We start from the raw sequence: 6,000 nt of genomic DNA on the forward strand, positions 1-6,000 counted from the left end.
CACATTTGCATAATAGTGGTTGACCAGACCTCGCGTAGGATCTTGGCAACTTCCTGTGTGCAAGGAGTCTCATCACTGCATGCATCACCGCACTGGCTTAATTATGGACGCCCCTAAAACGGCATCCCAACACACAGGCACGGCTTCGTTCACCCGACTAGCCCCCATCACCACCCACAAACTGCACTTCCTGTCATTCAATATCGGAAGGGGTCTTTGTGCATGCTACGTGTAGTCTGCGTACACTAACCAGACCGCACTGGCCAGTTTGCACACACGCAGTGCGATACATACGCAGTACAAAAACATCGGTCAAGTACGTGCGTTCTCTTCTTTGCGTTGCTTGCTGAATCAGGCCCTAAGTTGATATGGCATAATGTGAACTGGGACCCCTACTCTATGTAGCATAATGTGTACTGGGGGCAATTCAGTGTGTTCTACTCATTTTTGGTGTTGGGAGTATCTACACATTATGAGGCTGATTCTGAGTTAAGAACTAAACAAAAAAGCAGGTAACTGTATCTGGAACAAATCATGTTGCAATACAAGGGGTGCACATACATTTATTTGCATGCAGGGTAAATACTGACTGCTTTTGTATGTAGCCCAAAAATATTGAACAGCTTTACTTTTGCACAGCAATTTTGATTTTTAGAGTTTGAACATGCCCCTCTCAAATCTAATACTCTCTGCACATTTTAAATCTGAACCATCTGCAGAGCAACATAGTTTTACCAAGGTGCAACATTACTTTTTCTTCTTTGCTTTGATCCCAACTAAAAATCAGATCCTATACTTTTTTATTAAAAACATATTTATTGAAGCATCACAAAGAGAGAGTAACAGTATGTTACAGGACTTAACAACATACAATGTAGAAATTACCACAAGAACATAATCAAATATGACAATACTATTGCAATACTACTGCAAAAAGAAATGCCCCCTATACTTTTTCATAACATCATCAGGAAATAACGGACCCCATAAGTTAGTTGCCTGGGGCCCTCACCAACCTTAACCAGACCCTTTAGTTTAGATCTTCTGAATCTAATATCAGAACTTAGGGCCTGATTCATTACGGATCGCTATTGCGATCGCAGCTGCGATTATGCACGCAGTCCTGCTGCGAAAATATGCTAATGTTTGCAACCACTCAGCCATCATAGAGGCACCCACTACCGCTTTTTCACATACGTAAAACCTCGCAGTTCTGCGTATACATTGGTAACATCGAGTAACATCGGACCCTCACGCACAATTACAGCAGGTCTGACATGTCTTAGAAATTGCAACTCTCGTCCCATGCAGTGAGTACTCAAGCTGCGAATGCAATAGCAGTGGCTAAATTATGCACGCCCATGTAACGGCAGTCAAACGGACAGGCACGCCTGCATTTCTCCGACCACTCCCCCGTCACCACCCCCAAACGCTGATGTCCCATCACTCACTCTCCGATGGCTTTCTATCTGCCTGCGTGATCGCAGTGCGATTGCAATGCTAACCTGCGCATTCACACTGCTGTGCATATGCATGCGCAGTATGCACCATCGGCCGATCTGCGTACGTTGTTGCAATTGCGATCCATGCTAAATCAGGCCCCTTGTCTGTCTGGTTATGCATTCGGACACCGCTGCACCGATTGGGAAGAAATCAACATGAGGTGGTCCAGTTGGATCCTGGCCAGGTTTTAGGGGGTAAGGGTCCCAGTCGAACCTCCCGTTGGTGTACGCTGGGCAGAACTTTGACTCTGGGGGCCTGTTCTGGGCCTTCCACTTTGATGGATATGGATGAGAGGGGTGGCAATTGGTCTGGGATGCCTAATGGAATGGTTGGAGTACTGGTCGAACCTAACGGTAGAGTGTGTGCCAGGCAGAACTTTGACCTAGGAAGCCTGTTCGGACCCGGGGAGCCTGTTCTGGTCCTTCCACTGTATAAATTTGGATGAAACGTCACAGAGTGGTAACATTGGATCCTAGAAGACATACTAGGGGTTGAGGTCCTGTTGGTGTACGCTGGCAGGGCTGCCATCAGAAATTGTGGGGCCCGGGACTGCCAAAATAGGCAGGGCCCCCCCACAACCCCCGCTACCTTATTCATATACAATAAAAAAAAAAATTGGCAAAGACAGAGCATTATATTACAGAGGCTAGAGAACATCTGCAGCATATTAAAAATAACTCAAAAAAATGTGAGGGACCCCAACACCGGTCCAGCAAAAGAACGCTCGCTTTCTGGTGCACTCTTTTATATAAATTATGAAAAAAAAAAACATAACCTTTATTCTAATCAATAAAATAAATGTCACCCTCAAAATGTGATACAGTACATTATACAGTATATACATATAACAATATTCCGCATAAAATCATGGATAATGGGCCTGATTCAGAGCCGGACGCAAGTGGCTGCTCGTTCGCTCCGAGCGATGTTTGCCCAACTGCGCATGCGTACGGATCATAATACGCATGCGCGAACCAGTCAGTACGGCCGAAAATCGTTTGTTCGCTAAATTGCGAATGCCTGCTATTTTGATTGACAGAATGAGGCGTTTGTGGGTGGTAACAGGGGAAGGTGTTTGAAAATAGGGAGTGGAGATCCGAACGCAGGCGTGCTTAAAGGTCAAAACGGGCGTTTAATGGGTGTGCATAATTAATACAGCAGTGTCATTGACCACGTCACTGGGTTATTTTATAGCCAGAACTGCTCGCAAAATTGTGGTTGCAAAAACCAACCCCAAGAATAGCGAGCAGTTCATACGCCGTTCGATGTACTCGATTAATCTAATAAATAGCGGACATGACGTAGGATGCGAGCGGCCAGTGGGCGTAGTTTCCCAAAAAACGACCGCAACTTTTGTACGCTCGTTCTGACCTAGAGGCGTGAACAGACCGCAAACAGCGAACGGTTCATTTGAATAGCCACCCCTATTTTCTTGACGAGCGAGCGCTAATTGCGTCCGGCTCTGAATCAGGCCCAATATCCCTTAAATAATACTCACGGCTCCCACGACAAATATTGTACCCCACGTTGTATAGTTCAAGTTACCAGTAGCCCAAGTTTGGTGTGTTATTCGTGTGGGTACTAATATATCTAAAATCCACATACTAAAATTCCTATTATTATTGTCAGGAGACCTGGAATATTTGTAATCCCTCCTATCGTGGTTTGTGTCTATTCGGTAAATTCCTGGGAGATTCTAGCATATAGGGCTCGATTCAATTCAACGCAAATTGAATAGCGCTGGGAATGAGCTCCCGGAGCTATCCAATTCAGCGTGTTGCTAAGCCCGACTAATGATTTCTTGCAGAAATCCGACAAAAGTCCAGGTGCTGTGCTGTTTTCTGCCCTTAGCACAGCGGAAACAGCATCGCGCCAGGAAGTTTAGTCGGAGAATGCCCCGTTCTCACGACTAAACACCCTGTTTAAGGTGCGAGGGGCGGGAGAACGGGCATTCCCCGACCTAACAGTGCGCAGAGTTGAATAGCCCCGGGAGCTCTTTTCGGCGCTATTCAATTCGTGTTGAATTGAATCGAGCCCATAGTGTGTCTCCTTTTTTATGTATGTGGGAGAAGTGCAGCTGAACTACTCTTCACACTCCTCATATCTAGTTCATATTCAACAGTACATATAATATAATCCTTAATGACCAACTGGTAAGGAAAATATAACATGTAAAAAAAACATACATAAACTTTCTGCAGATATCCTATCTTATATACAGTATATATAATATGCAGGTTTTAGCAATATAACAAAGCAGTTATTCTTAATAAGTTTTTCAGTATAATATATATATTTCATTAAAAATAGCCTGGCAGCATGGGGAGAATTTAATGGAGCACCAGGAGCAGGTACAGCCTAAAATCAATACTGAAACAATAGCCTGGGTCTGGGAGAAAAGACAAGCAGTAAGTGAGTCAGTGACACCCTTAACTTACCTTGCTTGCTTGTTAGCTTCTTTCTTCTTCTGTCTATCTGCTCCGGGCCCCTCCGCACATCACCCGCCCGCCGCCGGCTCCTCTCTCATTCAGCAGCGCGGCGTGATGTCATTATGTCACTCCGCGCTGGCTTCTGTGGGCTTTACTGAGGAAACGATGTCGCCGGCTAATGCAGGAGTAATTAAGCTAGGAGGCGGAGCAGGAGGGCGGCTATGTAAAATGTGACTCACGAGTCACTTACTCTACTGTGTGCGGCGGCGGCGGCCCAGCCCGGGGGCCCCCGCAGGTCAGTCACTGGCCTGTCAGTTGTAGCTGTATTTCGCCCAAGCCAGGGAGGTGGTAGCGGGCGGGCCCCATGAGGGTCCGGGCCCGGGACTACAGTCCCGACAGTCCCCCCCTGATGGCGGCCCTGTACGCTGGGCAGAACTTTGATCAGAGGAGCCTGTTCTGGGTCCTACACTGGATGGATTTAGATGAAAACTTCACAAAGTGGTAGCAATTGGTCCTAGATGCCTAATGGATTGATTGGGATCCCGGTGGGACCTCACGGCGGAGTGTGCCGGGCAGAACTTTGACCCAGGGAGCCTGTTCTGGGCCTTCCACTGGATGGATTTGGATGACATCACATAATAAAACTTAATAACTTTTATAGGATTTAAACCCAGGCAATGCCAGATACTTCAGCAAGTTGTCAGATAAAATGTTTTTTTATCTGACATTCTGAAACCAGCAGATAACATGGCCATACACTGTAGCATATTTATTACAATCTGCATTTTTAATGCAGATGTGATAAATATTTTCCGCCCATATTCGCAATGTGAAAATAAATATTTTCATGCAAATTTACTAAAATGCTCTTGCTAGGAAACGGGCTCTGATAAGAACCCATCCTGGCAGAGAGTTGGAAGCAGTATGATAGCGCATGCATCACACTTTTTCTCAGAAAAAAAAATTGTAAATAAGTACCTCATAGGCTACTATAGGGTACCGCCATATGGAGATGGCGTTATTCTATTGGGACCAAGCTCCAGAATGCGATGCACATTAGCCCCCATAGAAACCTATGAAGGCTGCTGCCTGAAAATGGAGGAACGTAGCAGATATCGCCAATATCTGCTGCGGTCCACTAATGGCACATTCTGCGGATACTTAATATTTACAGATTTCCCCAAAAAACTGGTGTTTTCGGCGCATATCTTACAAATATAATTTGATAAATAGGCTCCACTGTGAGATACAGATGTGTCCTGCAACATCTTTGCTACAAACATGCACACGCATCGTGCCATGTGATTACCCGCAGCAGCATGCGCTACGGTATGCTATTGCGCGCACTGCAATCGCACCATGCAATACTATGGAGGCATGGTTGCAATCGCACTGCGCGGATCCGCTCACGGGCACACACCTCACGCCATGCGTGACGCAATTTGCTGCGTACACAGCAAAGATGTAGCAGGGCACATCTATATCACTAGCGCACGCAGGGGGGGTTTCTGAGTACCCAGAAACCCCCCCTGATGAACCTAATTTTTTTTTTCTCAGAGACGGAGACAGTCCTGTCTCCATCTCTGCATCAGCCACGGGCCATCCACGTACAGGCTGCGCTCCGTACTTCCCTTCAGTGGCCGCACCCCCTCCCATGCCTGTCGTAGAACTGCGTCTGATGCCTACCCTCCAACATGACCCGTTCCATTAGGTACAAAATGCTCTGCTCCTGGACTTCCCACCTAATGTATGATTGCAGTCACCTGTGTTGAACAGATCAGACAGGTGTTTCACCACAGGTGACTGCAATCATACATTAAGAGGGAAGTCCAGGAGCAGAGCATTTTGTACCTAATGGAATGGTTCATGTTGGAGGGTCTGCTGATGCTATATGAGCTTCTGCAAATGTGCAGAAGCTCATTCAAGCCGGAGCCGCGCTGACAGCCGTGTACCTCGGCCAGCCCCAAAGCAAATGACGCACCGACAGCTAGAGGAGTGAAGGGCCGGCCGGACATCATACAATTCGGGGGCCTGAGACCGGCCTGTAGCTGTACGGCATTGCAATTGC

The sequence above is a fragment of the Taudactylus pleione genome, unplaced genomic scaffold (genome assembly GCF_031769625.1).
Source record: "Taudactylus pleione unplaced genomic scaffold, aTauple2 ptg000102l, whole genome shotgun sequence".
Lineage (NCBI taxonomy): Eukaryota > Metazoa > Chordata > Amphibia > Anura > Myobatrachidae > Taudactylus > Taudactylus pleione.